This window comes from Schistocerca cancellata, chromosome 6 (assembly GCF_023864275.1).
Source record: "Schistocerca cancellata isolate TAMUIC-IGC-003103 chromosome 6, iqSchCanc2.1, whole genome shotgun sequence".
Lineage (NCBI taxonomy): Eukaryota > Metazoa > Arthropoda > Insecta > Orthoptera > Acrididae > Schistocerca > Schistocerca cancellata.
In genome coordinates, this window is record NC_064631.1 from 357,279,439 (window position 1) to 357,297,725 (window position 18,287).

At 44.1% G+C, this 18,287-nt stretch overlaps 1 protein-coding gene and 1 non-coding gene across 4 annotated transcripts in view; both read left to right on the forward strand.

Moving 5' to 3' along the window:
- Positions 1-18,287, forward strand: part of LOC126191410 (hemicentin-2-like) — a 1,933,978-nt gene that overhangs the window by 962,819 nt on the left and 952,872 nt on the right. The window lies entirely within an intron of this gene.
- Trnat-ugu (transfer RNA threonine (anticodon UGU)) lies at positions 3,941-4,014 on the forward strand. The gene has a single exon. It is a non-coding gene; the product is annotated as a tRNA-Thr (tRNA).

The window sequence follows — 18,287 nt, forward strand, 5'->3', positions numbered from 1 at the left end:
CGGCAGCGCAATATTCTAATCAGTTAAGGTGGAAACTATTGACGTTGGAAAAATTAGTTCCAGTTTAAGCCACGAGGTGAAAATCAAGCATTGTACAGCATCTCGTCGACGTCTCCGGTAAGCGTATTGAACAAATCGTGCAAGCGGCGCTTAATAACATCCACATTATGACCTTATCAATTGTTTGACGTACTCTGCCAACCTCCCGTTCCTATTCCAGTATGTACGGAAATATTTCTGTTCGTCTTTGTTGCATTCCCAGCGCCAGAGTTGCACCTGGTGACCATATTTCTAACAAATTCTTTCCAAAGTAAGTGAGTTCCACATATCTACCAAGTTTTGCTGCCATACGACAATAGAGCCCACCCTGGACTTCTGTTAGTAGGTGCCCTTTAATTATAAGCACATCATATAAATCCTACACTCTATTATACCAAGAAAATGGAAAATGAGGACAGAATAGGCTGTTAGAATGTTTCTGTATATACGCGTTATCAGGCGACCTAATTGAGGTAAGATTTTTCAATTAATTCATAATGAATTTTCAGGGCCATGACGCAGCACTGCTGACGTCCAAAATTTACCAGTTTAAATTCACAGTAAATTATTGAAAGGTTATAAGTGAGTCGCAATTTAATTGAGAGGTTAGTCACATTGTATTATTGGTAGGTTACGGAAGTTTTCTGTTGGGAGGTTACAATGAAAGAAATAAAAAATTATATAGTTTTTGGCAGGGTCGCCAAGTGTAACCTCCCCACTATAAAAATATATAATTATCTTTCACATTTAGAGTGACCTACCAACAGAGAAAGTTCCGAAACCTCCCAACAGTAAAAAATATAACTATAACATTGACATTTAGTGTAACCTCCCAACAGTAAATTGCTTAACCTATCAATAATAAAAAAGTGACTAATCTCTCAATAAAAAATTGTGGCTCACTTATAACCTTTCAACAATTGACTGTGAATTTAAACTGGTAAATTTTGGACGTCAGCATTGCTGCGTCATGGCCCTGAAAGATGATTCTGAAAAAATTGAAAATTCTTACCTCAATAAGGTCGTCGGATAACGCGTATACATCTGCTCCTATAAGAAATTTTTCTGGCGCAGCTCTGTGCAATGCTGCCCTATAGATCTGTCATGTATAATAAGAAACAACTGATTTTTCCTTTCAGTAATCGGGATGACCAAGGATTGGAGAAATTAGTAAATTCCTTAAATTGAAATGAATGATTGTCAAAAGTTACTTTTTATAAGAAAGATTATTATAAAGAGATTTTTTTAAAACATTTACATGGGACTTGATACAATAATACTACATATGCGCGGGGCTGCTTTACCTTATACTGACTGCTTGCTAGCAACTACACAAGTAGACTTACTAACTAAATAGATTATAGAAAAAGTTGTTGCTCATGGCAAGTCCAATTGAATCACCATCGCTGCCAAATTTTTGCCCCCCCCCCCCTCCCAGTGAAGGGTTATGTAAGAGGTCCATGATTAAAGAATTTGATGCTAGCGCACTCGAGCAGATGTAATTTCGATGGATTGCTCACGCGTTGGCTGCGATATGTAAGCTGTAAGAGAATCTCAGACCAGAGAGCAGTGTTGTATGCAGTAGGAACTGTGTAGTTGCTAGCGAGCAGTCTGGTGTATCGTGTTGGCTGGGCCGGTCGTGGTGGAGAGATGGCGGACCTTAGCGATGTAGTATAAGGTAAAAGCAGCCTCGCGCATATGTAGTATTATTATATAAGTCCCATGTAAACGTTTTTTTTTTAAATAATAATCTTTCTCATAAAAAGTAACTTTTCACAATCATTCATTTCAATTTAAAGAATTTACTAATTTCTCTAATCCTTGGTCATCCCGATTATTGAAAGGAAAAATCAGTTGTTTCTTTTTATACATGGCAAATCTATCGGGCAGCATTGCACAGAGCTGCGCCAGAAAAATTTCTTATAGGAGCAGATATATACGCGTTATCCGGCGACCTTATTGAGGTAAGAATTTTCAATTTTTTCAGAATTATCTTTCAGCACCATGACGCAGCACTGCTGACGTCCAAAATTTACCAGTTTAAATTCACAGTCAATTGTTGAAAGGTTATAAGTGAGCTACAACTTTTATTGAGAGTTTAGTCACTTTTTTATTATTGATAGGTTTACTCAGTTTACTGTTGGGAGGTTACACTAAATGTCAATGTTATACTTATATTTTTTACTGTTGGGAGGTTTCGGAACTTTCTCTGTTGGTAGGTCACTCTAAATGTTAAAGTTAATTATATATTTTTATAGTGGGGAGGTTATAAACTTACACACACTTTTATGTTTAAAATTGATTTTATGTGCCATTTTCATTTACCAAAGCCATTAATAGTAGCTTTGTTGGGCACATTAATTGAAGACATAAAATGACGCTGTTGGTATGAAGCTAATGCTAAACTGATGGCATAAATGTTCTGTAGGTAGTTATGAATCAAATGTTTACAATTTATTCTTTTGCTTTGATACTTTAGAAGATAAGTGTTTGGTAAATAATTATTGTGTGTTTCCTTTTGTTGCTTCTTAACATTTTCGAAAAAAATTTTTTTTATTTTAGTGTCATTGAAATTTACCTTGAGTGCATCTCACACATTTGAAAGAAATTGCTCTTCTTCCTATTCTTGTTAAAAATTTAATGGTGTTATCCATTAAGAGTCACACACTCCACTTAAATGTAATAATTACTTACATACATATTCGATCACAGATATACTTTATGTTGAAAAGTTGTAGTGAACGCATCCCTCTGTAGCTGGCAGAGGTGGCATCAAGCATAGGATACTAACCTAAATTAATTTCACAGCAACTGGAATTTTATTTTCAGCCTATCATCACATATATTCAAGTATTTAAAAATTGTGTAAAAGTTGTTGTTATTGTAAATCAATGAAAATTTCAAATTTCCACTGCCGCATTGTTTGTTGACTGGAACTTCCTTACGGGTTTCAGCTGTACAGATTTTGAAGGCATTACAAAAGCCTTCATATTAAAAACACTGCATATACTGAAAGTACAGTTATATCGCACCTAGTCATCTGTTATGAGCAACGACAAGTAGAGTTTTCACTTGTGTGTTGCTCGTAACGGATGACTAGGTACACGAGGGTAATTCAGTAATGCAACAACTTGCCGTACACGTGCCACGCTGTTGTATTTAGTCCAAAAGTTGATAAACACATTAATATAGTGGTATTTTTGTGTAAATTCCCGGTAGAAATACGCACTTTCCTTTTTACGGCTATTAGATGGAACCTGCCTCTTAACACCAAGTGATACGTCGCTGCGGAAGTACAAAGAGTGTGAAATTACAATGAAATGAATACCCCCTAGCGGCATACAGGCGTTGATATAAGTCAACGGGGACAGCTGAGAATGTGTGCCCCGACCGGGACTCGAACCCGGGATCTCCTGCTTATATGGCAGACGCTCTATCCATCTTAGCCACCGATGACGCAGTGGATAGTGCCACTGCAGGGACTTATCTCTGGCACCCCTCCTGTGAGACCCACATTCGCAACTTATTGTCCCGCACTATGGTATATTCATAATGCCGCTACCCATTATACTCATTACTCGCGGCTTGCTGCCGATTCCCGTAAGAGTTCGATCACTGTTTGTGCATCCGCACAGAAGAAGATGCTCAATGTCCGAAAGAACAAATACCATCGGTGACCATGCAGTTTGTTAGGTTTAAGGTTCACCGGCCAATTGACCATCTTTCTCTGTGCAGATGCACAAACAGTGCCAGAACTCTTGCGGGAATCCGCAGCAAGCCGCGAGTAATGAGTATAGTGGGCAGTGGCGCTATTAATATAGTGAGGAACAATAAATTGGGAATGTGGGTCTCGCGGGAGGCGTGCCAGAGATAGGTCCGTGCAGTCGCACTATCCTCTGTGTCCTCGGTGGCTCAGATGGATAGAGCGTCTGCCATGTAAGCAGGAGATCCTGGGTTCGAGTCCCGGTCGGGGCACACGTTTCCAACTGTCCCCGTTGACCTGTATCAACGCCTATATGCAACTATGGGTATTCATTTCATTGTAATTTCATTCTAACAAGCCGCATGGTCACCGATTGTATCTGTTCTTTCGGATATGTCCGAAAGAACAGATACCATCTTCATATGCGCAAAGAGGTATTTCGTGAAACTCCCTGGTGGGTTACAATTGAGTGCCGGACTGTGACTCGAACATGGGTTGGAATTCCAGTCCGGAAAATAGATTTAATACACCAGGAGGTTTCATATCACCACATCTCCACTGCGAGGTGATGATTCTTCGTACTGCTCAATGAATAACGCGACAGTCTTTTTCTCGGCCCATTTCGGCAGAAAAAATGCAGAATTTGTTGCAGGACATCATACAATACTCCCGCTTCAGCCCCTATAGTTTCATGAAGTTCTGACAGGTAGTGACGCTAAATTTAGCCAGTAATGGTGGTGCTTTCCAAGCTACGATCTGCCATTGAGTTTCTTTTGACAGAAAACCAGAGCATCGCAGATACTGATAGGCGCTTGCAGAATGTCTGAGGAGAACCGACAGTGAAAGAAAGCATGGATAGTCGTTGGGCGAGGCGTCTGTCATCATCGTACGAAGGTCTCGCAAACTTGTTCAAATGGCTCTGAGCATTATGGGACTTAACATCTCAGGTCATCAGTCCCCTAGAACTTAGAACTACGAAAACCTAACTAACCTAAAGACATCACACACATCCATGCCCGAGGCAGTATTCGAGCCTGCGACCGCAGCGGTCGCGCGATTCCGGACTGAAGCGCCTAGAACCGCTCGGCCACCAACGGTCGGCTGCACAAACTTGTTCGATTTTGTGCGTGCCGGCTGGCCAACTATGACTTCTGCATTACTGAAACGTACGAACACTCACACTCGTGGTCAGTGGCTGATACATACGAGTGGCGCGGTCCCCTTTGCGAGGCCACGTAGATAGCTAACACATACCTACGAGAAAAGTCGCAGCCATTCTAGTGATCTCGTTACGTTATTTTGTCTGGCATTTGTTTGAGAAAAGCCGCGAATATTATACTGTTTTGCGATTAAAAAGAGACTAATGGGAGAGATTCTTCAACACAAGCAAACGAGCATAAACGCCTTTAATGATCGTGATTCTGTTACGCAAGCGTTGTCTGTTTGTCCTAGATCTGACATCCTATTTTGCACATGCTGTACAAAATATTTGCTTGTCTACTTGCATCTGTTGCTACAGCAGGAAGAAATTTCTTAACATTTCGGCGTACAAAGACATGGCTGAGCTCGACAACGGAGGAGGACCAACTTAATGGCTTAGCTCTGTTGAACACTCGCCTGGACACTGATTGTCCCATTGACGATGTAATTAACCAATTTGCCAGGAATAATAGGAGCATATAATTCATCGTTTAAGGAAAAGAGCCACAATTGTAACTTGTTTATATCATCAAACGTCATTGTCTAGTATATGTGTACAATCAATTTAATTAAAACTTTCTTAAACTCTGCATGTGACATGGTTATTTTTACTACAGTAAAAGTAAAGGTAGCACAAGATATCTTGACGTTTTTCTGTATCCGCCACTGCTCTTGGTGGACCAAGAATCATAATCAAACACCTCGTTGCTCAGCTGTTGTATTGCAATGCTGAATAAAACCAATATTCTTTAAAAAAAAAACTGTTGCGGTAGTTATCGAACGCCCCTACGTTCAATACACGCAGTTATTTTAATGTGAAGGGCTTTATAGGGACTTTAAAAATAACGAATAATCGAAACGCATAAGGTAGTTCCATTCCACAGAGTGGCTAAGAAAATGTTTAAGTTTGAGTGTAACAAGGCCGCTACGTGTCATAATGCATTTTTTCAGATCATTACTATATTACAACATTATTAGAAACTGCAAAATGGGATGGAGGTGACAAAGCACAGAGTGGTGTTGGGTACCCCCAGGTTGCATCCCTCCCATTCCTCAGATCACGGACCCGGGTCTTCTGGTGGAAGTTGTGCTCAGAGGAGGGATACAGCGACCAGTGCAGAAGTCGTGTCACCTCCACAACAGAGGCGGCGAACCGTTGTAGGTATCACGCGGAGCAAGGTATTCTCCGCAGATGGCGGGCGGCGGTATCTGGCGATGCGGTCCGATGCTCCGGAACAAATTGAGCGGGCGGCGACGGGCGCAGCTGATTTATGGGCCGGCGCCCAGGGCCATTTGTCAGCGCAGCGCCGCGACGCCGACACCGACGCCGGCACAGGCGCCGGACGCAGGCCGCCGGCCACGCGCAGCCGGGGGCCTTCCGGCGCCCCGAGGGCCTTCCTGCTCAGACATGCTCGCTCAAGTGGCATCGATGCACTTCACTCACCTCGAATCGCCCAGCTGCGAACCAGTGAACGGATATTATCCGGAGCTGATGAAGGCAATGTTGACTTCAGGTGCTGAGAGGGGAACGTCTGTTATGTCAAATTAATTGCCACAGTAGCAGTGTAGAGGAAGCATACAAAGAGGAGTAGTCGTGAAGATCAATTGGAAAACGCACCAGCAGTCTAGAAGCAACAGGATTATGAGTGCCCAAATCACTTATTAGCTTCACTGTGTGCCTGAATTCACAAGCGGACCACTGGTCGCACAGACCAGCCCATTTGATTCGCCTCTTTGCCTGCTGCCACCGGCGACCTGCTGGCAGTCTACGCCTGTCATCTTCCAATTCACTCAGAGCGCAGGTTTGCTCTTAGATGTGTGGATAAGCAGGTGACGCATTACTAATGGAGCAGGCAGAACAGGAGTGCGGATACGACCATGAGCTCCGTGTTCATACACATGTACAATGAGGTAGTAAAAGTCATGGCGTATCTCATAATATCGTGACTGACCGTCTTTTTCACGGCATAGTGCAGCTATAGGGAGAGTCGGGTAATTTACAACATGTACAAGAGCCAATAGGGAATAATAAGAATGGACGACCAAGAATAAAGTGCTCACATTAATCAAGGTGTAAGTAAGGGACGTAGTCTTCCGCGCCTACTATTCAATTTGTACATCGAAGAAGCAGTGGTGGAAATAAAAGAAAGGTTCAGAAGTGGAACTGAAATTGAAGGTGAAAGGATATCAATGATACGATTCGCTGATGACATTGATATCCTGACCGAAAGTGAAGAAGAATTACATAATGAGATTTTCACTCTGCAGCGGAGCGTGTGCTGATATGAAACTTCCTGACAGATTAAAACTGTGTGCCGAACCGAGACTCAAACTCGGGACCTTTGCCTTTCGCGGGCAAGTGCTCAACCAACTGAGCTACCCAAGCACGACTCACGCCCCGTCCTCACAGCTTTTCTTCCGCCAGTACCTCGCCTCCTACCTTCCAAACTTTACAGAAGCTCTTCTGCGAACCTTGCAGAACTAGCACTCCTGAAAGAAAGGATATTGCGTAGCCATGGCTTAGCCACAGCCTGGGGAATGTTTCCAGAATGAGATTTTCACTCTGCAGCGGAGCGTGCGCTGATATGAAACTTCCTGACAGATTAAAATTGTGTGTCGGACCGAGACTCGAACTCGGGACCTTTGCCTTCCGGTTTCATATCAGCGCACCCTCCGCTGCAGAGTGAAAATTTCATTCTGGAAAAAAAGGGCGACTTCAACTAAATTACATCACAGATAAAAGCGCGACGAAAGTAATCAGAAATGGCAGAAATAAGAATAGTGAGAATGTTAACACCACTACTGATGGTCACGAAGTAAATGAAGTTAAGGAATTCTGCTACATAGGCAGTAAAATAACCAGTGACGGATGGAGTAAGGAGGACATCGAAAGCAGACTAGCACTGGCAAAAAGGGCATTCCTGGCCAACAGAAGCCTACTAGTATCAAACCTAGGCCTCAATTTGAAGAAGAAATTTCTAAGAATGTACCTTTGGAGTACAGCATTGCATGGCCACTGTTTTCTAGTCGTCTGGGTTCCAACCGATATAATCAGAGCCCAGAAGAGATAAAGCCAGTGACGTCGTGCTGTTAGCAAAGACACTCGCGTCGTTCGTCTGCTGCCATTTCCCATTAACGCAAAATTACGCCGCACCGTCCTAATGGATACGTTAATCGCACGTCCCACATTTATTTTTGCGGTTACTCCTCGCAGTGTTGCTTGCCTGTTAGCACTGACAATCCTCCGCAAACGCCGCTGCTCTCTGTCGTTAAATGAAGGCCTTCGGCCACTGCTTTGTCCGTGGTGAGAGATATCGTTTGAAATTTGTTATTCTCGGCATATCCTTGACACTGTGGATCTCGGAGTATTGAATTCCCTCACAATTGCTAAAATGGAATATCCCATGTGTCTAGCTGCAAGTACCCTTCCGCTTTCAATGTCTTTTAATTCCTGTCCTGCAGCCACAATGACGTCGCACACTTCTTCCCATGATTCACCTGAGTACAAATAACAGCTTCACCAACACACTGGTCTTTTATGCCTTGTATGCGTGATGCCTGCGTCGTCTGCATGTATGCATATCGCTGTCCTATGAGTTACGTTCCCTCAATGTAAACCTGTATAGTAGGCCTCGACAGCCATTCGTTTAGCTAACGCCTCATCTGCAGTCCAGACACGAGGTCCCATCTCCCAGTTACCGACTCTGCAGTCTACAGTAACTAACAGGACCAGCTAATGGCCATGGTCAGGAATTATGTGAGATGCTAGAAAACGAGTATCGAAACACAGGGTGTATCATTTATTCTGACAGCGCTAATTGAGTAGAATTTCTACCTTTTCTTCGTTTCTGTACATTTTATTCACGCAAACCTCTATGTGAAGACGCTTAACAATGGCAGGCATGCATTACCATTTTTGCATTTATTTACTGTCATCTCCAGCAAGTGGATACGTTACCTCTGGTACCTGCATTGTGTGCTACTACAGGAGAGTCGTCCCGTTTACGTTAATGATACAATCTGAATAGGTTTTGAGGAGAGGATGTGGTTTACCGGGTAAAATATGTGTGTCCAAAAGGAAAGGTACGAAACCATAGTGGATGTATGTATGACAGGAGTCTATAATCATCAGAGTCCTGAGCGCATAAGTTGTTATTTTAGCGAACCAGGCTAATGTCGCAGGGCGACATATTCGGGCTGTAGGGTGGATGCTGAAGCAGCTTCCACTTGAACTTGATCATTATACTTTGTGTGACCTTGGAGACGTGTGGACGCGCGTTATCACGGAGCAGAATCACTCCCTCCCTGAGCAGCCCAGGCCGTTTGCTCTTGGTGGACTTGCATAGGCTACGGAATATCTCACAGTATACGTCACTGTTGATGGTTTATCCGTAGTTCAGGAATTCGATGAATCTCAGGCCTCGGACGTCGGATAAGACGGCGAGTATTGCTTTGCCTGCTGAGGGCACAACTTTGAATTTTTTAGGGGGAGATGAAGACGATACATTGGCGTCCTTAGGTGAATGACCACGTTATCTCAAAGCGGCACACGCAAATTTCTTCCGGTTTTGTTGTTACGACCTTTCATACCTTTTCATTTGAACACATGTATAGGGTGCTGTTCATACAGAAGTATTGCGGTTCACATATTTGTTAGGAACAAAATTACAAGATAGGCGGTTCATTTTGAAAAGATAAGACGGCTTCAGCTGCAACTCCTTTATTCACCGGCATGACAGGTTTCGGAGCATTTTAGCTGCATCATCAGGCGCAATAAAATGAAGTCATGTTCCTATCTAGGAAAGAGAAACGGATGACCCAACGTTCATCGTCAACAAGTTTTCGCTAAGTAGGGGACGTCAAATATAAAATAAAATGGAACGCTCCCTTGGTACTACGAGTAACAGTGTCTGGAGAGGAACTAAAATAGTTACCAGAACAGATATGATCAGGTGAAATCTGAGCAGCTAACGGTCCATTACTTGTACACAGAAAGCGTAAACAGGATTTTGTAACGGCGGCGTGTGAAGAAGCACCTTTTTTTACTGGTTAACGCCCCTCTGGTAGCTAAACAACGTTTGCTTGATATATTTCTTATTTTGATTTGAACAAACTGTTGTCTCAGGCGTTTGAGGCAAATGGGATATCTTGTAAGGCCCTTCAGTGCTACGACCACAGAAGTGTTTCCTTTTCCAGTTATTTATAAAGTAGAAAGGCTATGTGACGAGCTAAAAATACTTCCAATTTAAACTTTATTTCGCTTCTGAGTCAGCTTGTGGCTTGTCAAACAATGCAGCACTGTACGTCGCTTTCACAACAATGCCACTTACTCGTGAACATCGGTACTTCTTTGCGAGGCGCGGATCGTAGAGGTGGTGGGGAGGACTCGTTATTTCGACGCGTCAGGGGTCGATTGGGACGTCCCAGACAGCAAACGACGTCGTGTTGTGACAGGGCGCGGCCCAGCGCAGCGCCGGAGGACGCAGTAAATCCTGAGTCAACGGCGGGCGCGGAACTGGGTTTGTTTGCCGGCAAACACGGCACGGCCGGGACAGCGGCGGCGGCGGCGGCAGCGGCCTCTCCCTGGGGGCGGCCGGCGGGCTCGCTGCTCGACAAAAGCGGCTAACGACTGCCCGCCTGGGTCAGACGCTGCCGCAGCCGCAGCCGCTGCTGCCACTGCGAGTACAGGTCGCGGCCACCACTGCGCTAAGCGCAGATAATAATACGTATCCTCACCTCTGTGTTGTCAGCTAATGTCGCGGCGTTGCATAACTCTGCACACTGACACTGTTGGACGGAAAAGTGGCAACACCGTGAGAAATGCTTGTTTGAAAATAAATGCAGGTGCAAGCCAAGTCTGCAGGTTGAACTGTTGTATCTGGCCACAAACGGCACCAATGTAGTGACCTCTATACGTTGCAAGTGTCATTCGCGGTCAGAAAAATGTTCTGTATAGCTGTGAGCGCACTGTATAGGAGCTAAGTGGGCAGATTGAGCGCGTATGCCGGATGCTTCTGTGACCAAGGGAGGCGAAGTGTTCGGTGTTTCAGGAGGTACCGTGTAGGAGATCTATATCGCGGAAAAAACATCCGCTAAGTCACAAAGCGGACAAAAGCGTCTCGTGAGTGATCGTGACGGACGGTCATTGAAGAGGATTGTGATGAAAAATAAGAGGACGAAAGCTTCAAAAGTCACTGCAGAACTGAGTGTCGAACTCTCGAAGCCTGTGAGAGCCAAATCAACAGGAAAGGAGCTTCATAAGCGGGGAACTGCAGGACGACCTGGAATTCCAAAACTACTCATCGCTGTTGCAAACGCCCGTAACAGGAAAACGTGGTGCCAAAGCCATAAACATGGATTATAGAGCAATGGAAGAAAGTAACTTGGTCGGATGGGTCTTGTTTTACTTTTTATACCACGTCTGTCGAAGTATATTTGCAAAGAGTGAAACGTGGTGGGTATTTAGTGACGATTTGGACTCTCGTATCTTTGTACTCCATGTGTCCCATGGTTATTTTCCAAGGTCGATCACTACCAGCGCTTATGTGACCATTTAACCTGATCAGGTCCACCCCACGGTACAATGGTTGTTCCGTAGTGCAGTTGCTATGCTCCCAGACGTCAGGGCCTCTCAATGTTGTTGAGATTTTGTGGTCTGGTTTGGAGAAAATTTTGCATAATTGCTGTTCATTTCCATCATCGTTACTTGAACTTGCCGATATTTTGCGCGAAGAAGTGTATAATATTCTCTTGAAAGCCATACAGGACCGGCATTTATCCATTCCGAGGCGACTGGGAGCTGCCAAAGGGCCTGCTGTGTGTTGTCTTTGGATGGTTCTATATTACTTGTCCACCCACTGTACAGACCGGTTTTACTAAATGGGGACAAAGTACTGGAAACGAATCATGAAAGCACACGGTCAAATGGACATGTGAAAATAAATGCATGGTATAATGCTCCCACCGAGCGAGGTGGCGCAGTGGTTAGCACACTGGACTCGCATTCGGGAGGACGACGGTTCAATCCCTGATTTAGGTTTTCCGTGATTTCCCTAAATCGTTTCAGGCAAATGCTGGGATGGTTCCTTTGAAAGGGCACGGCCGATTTCCTTCTCAATCCTTCCCTAACCCGAGCTTGCGCTCCGTCTCTAATGACCTCGTTGTCGACGGGACGTTAAACACTAACCACCACCACCACCTATAATGCTCCAGCCTATTTATTAATGCACCATGCCTGTAAAGTAGAATGCAATGCACAACAAGCTATGGTGAGAACAGCATTACACAAGGTGTTTCAAAGTAACTCCCACGTGCATCTAAGCAAACGTGAACACATGCACCAGTGACTGGCATACACGTTCAGATGTGTCATCCAACAAATGAATGTTTTCATAGGCAGCATGTATGTGTGGTTCCAGTGTCTGCACCTGAAAGAGTTGAGGGTTGGTGACCAGGAGGGCCATGTGACTCAAACACCTTGTCCGATGCAACAGCCTGCGTAGCTGTGACGAAGTGCCTCGGCATGGAAATGCGGAAATGAACTGGACGACCGTAACCACATCATCGTTCTACTGCCAAAGACAGGTCTTCCAGTAGAAGAGGCATCGTCACCCACACGAAGTACAGACATGCCTTGCCTGTGAGAGATTGTCAAACTGTTAGTCCCTTGAGGCAGTCGCGAATAGTGCCCACCCATGCATTGGGACTAAAATAGTGGTGACAGTTTGCTGTCGCCACACCTTAACGATTCATCTTAGCCCAAAGGTGGTTGCTGTGTAGGTTGACTGTACCATCCTTTGTAAAGCCAGCCTCATCTGTGAATAAAATTGATGACAGAAATTCCTGCACTGTGGAGACCTCTGCGACGAATTAGCGACAAAACCGTCGCTGTAGAGGCCAGCCCTTAGGTAATCAAGTCTGCGCACATTGTACGTGATATGGTTAATGCAATTGTCGCGGAGAATGTTCCATGTGGTCCTTTGGCTTATCCTACGCTCAATGGTCAACCTGAGTGCTGCTAATACTGGCGTCACAATGTATAGTTTCTGTACATCCATCTTCTATTTCGGATGGAGAATGGGACATCGGTTGGTCATTATATGGGAATTAATGATAACTCTTTCAGCTATGTGTTTGAATAAAGCGATTTAAACAGATGACTGAAGTTGTTACGATTTATTCTCATATTCTACAGTGTCATCACCTCTACCTCCAAGGCCTTTGTACGTACCAGACCCGTCAGTCTTTCATGGTGACCCTTTCCTTAAATGAGATTGTCTCACATAAACGACCGAACACTATTGCAGACATTATATGGTACGGTTGCTGCCGGCACGGATGATTGTTACGGTACAGTCGTGCTGCGGCCCAAATATTGTTGTATGCCTCTCTGTTCGTGGGTGGTACACCGGCCCATCGTCTCTCATCGCTGCACTACACGACCCCCGTCCACACCAGAGTGGGGTGACAACCGCTGTGAAGCGGATGTGCCTTACTACCAATGTGTAAGCACGCCGCCACCATAGACGACATTACTGCCGTGCTGAGTGTAATGCTAAAACACTAGTACAGGCAGAAGATACCCATTGGTCTGGTGTGTTCTGAGGTGAGACTTCAATCCTTGAGACCTATACTGTCACTCATCTTTTACCTCCACCTTTGAGTGGGTTTATTGCCCTTGGAACGCATTTCCAGCCATACCGCAAGACTCTTATTTTTCCTCAGAAATAGGTTCCGCAGTTTGCCGTCACTTACCAAATTACCCGATGTGTATTCTGTAGACAGAATTACACTGCGGACACATTATTACGATTGCCTAACGGGCACTGATCCAAATTGAAGGAGTAGTGTCGGTTACCGTCACCCCACTCCCCCCTACCCAAATCAGTAAAATTAGGCGTCACACCCTGTTTTGACTTGCTACGATCAACAGTAAACAACTGATCCAAATTGAAGGAGTAGTGTCGGTTACCGTCACCCCACTCCCCCCTACCCAAATCAGTAAAATTAGGCGTCACACCCTGTTTTGACTTGCTACGATCAACAGTAAAATACCACGCTGTTGACAATGACTCACATAGACTCTCATTCATTATTTACTGGCTGGTCCCGGCGGAGATTCGAATCCCCCCTCCCCTGGTGACCAGGCGGGCCATGCGACTCCTTAGGATAATTTAGGTTAAGTAGTGTGGTGAGCTTAGGGACTGATGACCTTAGCAGCTAAGTTCCATAAGATTTCACACACATTTGCACATTTTTGCATTATTTACTCGTTCTCACAATACCGTGTGCCACGTGCGCGCAAAAGAGAGTGAGCACATCACAACATGCAGAATGCCCTTTTCCTTCAGATCACGTGACCCGAACGGTGGTCTTTGGATCGGAATAAAACTGTCCTCGCAGCAACGAGACGGTGTGGTATTAAGTATACATGCTTACAACGTAAACGTTGGCTTATGCTTGTTAATGATTTACACTACGAGATGGAATTATGTTCGGTATCTACCTCTCAATGGATATCTCACTACAGTACGACGGACTTGGGTTTTATTTATGGACTTGCAGTATTTAACATTGTTCATTCTTTCATAAACATAACGTACGAGAAGTTTTTGTTATGTCATGAACTCTTAAACTGTACGTAAACGTAACCAGTGTTTGTGCTCAAATAAAGGGAACAGAAATATTATTCCATTATACAGTGTATACGAGGCTTTTCATGTAATAGTAATAATAATAATAGTAAAAACAATAATAATGTATTTACATTAGTGCATAGTACATCGCATGTATGTCCAAGTAACTGAATTTCGGAGAAATACACCACATGAAAAGCACTAGGCAGAAACCTCGTCATCTCTTATCATTACAATTAATTTTCAGCATTCTTCTACAGCACCGCATCTCAGACACGTCTATTGTGTTTTTTCCCGGTTTTCCCACAGCCTATTATGTACATCGACGCAATACTATACTCAGAACCATCCCTCTCATATTAAGGCCGATGTCTGATATTTGTAGAATTCTTCTGGCCACGATTACTTTCTTCATCTGTGATACTCTTCTTTTTATGTAGTCCCTGCTTCGCTGTTATGTGATATTTTGCTTCAAAGGCAGCGGAATTCATTCACTTCGTCAGTTTCATGACCCCAATTTTTATTTTAAGCATATCGCTATTCTCATTTCTGCTATTCATAGCTATTTTCAGCCTTCTGTCATTGCACAGTATGATAGCTGTTATATACTGCCTACTCGTCAAATATGGGGTACCTAGGAAACATGCTCGCTCAAATCGCTAGGCAACAATTCAGGTAATTCGTATTAATGAAGTTTATTATTGCAAAACCAAATGATTACAGTTCTTACTTTGTGATAAACAGATGTGTCGCAAGCAAAGGGAAAAATCCAAATAAGAAATCTCTTCAGTATAGACAGTGTAGATCAGGCTGTTCCAGCTCGTCGGCTCCGTTGTGAGCCGCGGAGCGCTCCCTGATCCAGGGAGCCGTGTCGCTCGCTGTGGCCATTCAAGTGGGCCCGCACGCCGGCAGGTGGCACGGCAGGCTGAGGCAGGCGGCAAGGCAAGCGTTTTGATGTGCCAGTTGCGTCTTACAAGATCGACAACCTCATACTTTTAGCTCCTAAGACGTGGTGACATGCTACACCAGGAAATACGATGTTCAGGAAATAAATAAGAAACAACTGTTTTATAAGAAATTGCATACTAAATTTATTAGGCTTGACTTTTCTTTTCATTACAAGATCGAAAATATCAGGCGTCAAAGTGTTCACAGCGGTAATGCGGAGGATGGCCTTCATTGTTGCATCCTGAAGAAACGATAGTTCCTTACTTTTTACTCTTTTCATTGCTGAGTAAAACTGCTCACAACAATACGTAGATCCAAACATGCCCATGATCTGAGCAGCATTGTTGTGAAGCTTGGGAAATGTTTTTTGCTGTAATGAACGATACCATCATGACAAATCCAACGTGTTGTAGCACCTGTCTTTCAACAAAGTTGAATTTTGCTAATCAATAATCTCCAAATGAAGTGATGATGACAAGTCATCGGGGGAAACTGAAAAAGGAATGCTGAACACCTTAAGTTCCATTTCCAAACTAGTGAGGTCTCGGAATCGTGTTTCAAACGACGTGATGAGCTGCTTTAACTTTGCTTGGTAATCGCCGAAAGTAGTACCTTCAGGTAGTTTTAAAGAAGCAAGACGATTGAAGAACGTTAAATGTCCATTATTCATATGCCTCTCAAATAAACGTAACTTTTGCATGATCGCTTTGATCTGGTCGTGCATGTCAACTATTAGCTGCCCTTTGCCCTGCAATGACAGATTTCAATTATTTAGATGCATAGTTATGTCAGCTAGGAACGCCAGCTCTGATATCCATTTTATATCTTTCAGAAAACGCATTTCTTCCCCTTTCATTTCTAGAAAAAGGGTTATTTCCTCACGAATGGCAAAGAAAACATCAAGAAATTTTCCCCGACTCAGCCAACGAACTGTACTGTGGTAAGGTATATCCCCATACTCCGCTTCCATATCTTTCAGGAATCCTTTGAATTGGCGATGATTCATACCGTGACGCCGCACAAAATTCACACACTTCACGACATCTTTCATTACGCCACCTAGCTCTATTGTTTCAGCGCACAGTGTCTCTTGGTGAATAAAACAATGAAGAGTCAAAATGTCTTTCCCGAATTCGTCCCTGAGTTTATTTTTCAAACGAGAGGCATAACCTTGGTGACACCCGATCGTTTGTGGTGCATCGTCTGTCGCTACAGAATGGAGCTTATCCCACGGCAAATTCATATTGTCCACTGATTCACAAACAGCTTCAAAAATGTCACGTCCTGTTGCGGTGTAATCGAGTGGTACCACATCCAAGAGTTCTTCAGTTACTTGCAGCTCCACGCACAAAAACTGCAAGCTGAGCACAGTCCGATATGTCGGTGCTTTCGTCAAGCACTAGCGAAAATGCAACAAAGCTCTCCGCCTTTTTCCTGAGCTGTGTCTCTAAATCCGCTGTCATGTCTAGGATTCGATGAGACATTGTTTGCTTCGACAGGCAAACCCCTTCAATTGCCTGCACCTCCCTTGGAAACAAACATTCTGCAACGGCTACCATGCACGATTTTACGAGTGGTCCCACCGAAAACGGCTTGCCACTCGTCGCAATGATGTGAGCCACCCTGCAGCTTGCTCGAATTGCAGACTCAGTAGAGTTTTCTCCGCTCTCATTCACCTGAAAATTATAAACGCATTACAGATCACGAACTATGTTGCATGTTTTGATACCCTCCGTATTACGAAACCGTTTTTAAACTTAACGTCTCCTGGTATGTCGTTCTTAAGCCTGGCCACCAGTTCTCTGCGTGCAACGCCTTCTACCTGATCGTAGTGCGCTGCGTGAAGACGTGTATAATGTCGTTGTATATTGTACCTCTTTGCAGAATTAATTACTTTATGACATACAAGACACTGCGGACGACCATCCCTCTCAATGAATAGAAAGGTATCCTCCAATAGAGGTACAGGGCTCCCGCGGCTAATTATAGCTGTCATTGAACACGTATTATTGCGTCAGTTGCGGCTGCATGCGGCCAGGGGGCAGTGAGTTCGCTTTCCCCCTCACGCTGCCGCAGTGAGCGCTCCGGAGCTCTCCGGCTCTCTGGAGCTCGGTTGGAACAGCGTGGTATAGATAGTAAGAGCCTACGGAATATCAGACCAGCTGTGTAGCTGGATTGAAGAGTTTTTAGCAAACAGAACACAGCATGTTGTTATCAATGGAGAGACGTCTACAGACGTTAAAGTAACCTCTGGCGTGCCACAGGGGAGTGTTATGGGACCATTGCTTTTCACAATATATATAAATGACCTAGTAGATAGTGTCGGAAGTTCCATGCGGCTTTTCGCGGATGATGCTGTAGTATACAGAGACGTTGCAGCATTAGAAAATTGTAGCGAAATGCAGGAAGATCTGCAGCGGATAGGCACTTGGTGCAGGGAGTGGCAACTGACCCTTAACATAGACAAATGTAATGTCTTGCGAATACATAGAAAGAAGGATCCTTTATTGTATGATTATATGATAGCGGAACAAACACTGGTAGCAGTTACTTCTGTAAAATATCTGGGAGTATGCGTGCGGAACGATTTGAAGTGGAATGATCATATAAAATTAATTGTTGGTAAGGCGGGTACCAGGTTGAGATTCATTGGGAGAGTCCTTAGAAAATGTAGTCCATCAACAAAGGAGGTGGCTTACAAAACACTCGTTCGACCTATACTTGAGTATTGCTCATCAGTGTGGGATCCGTACCAGATCGGG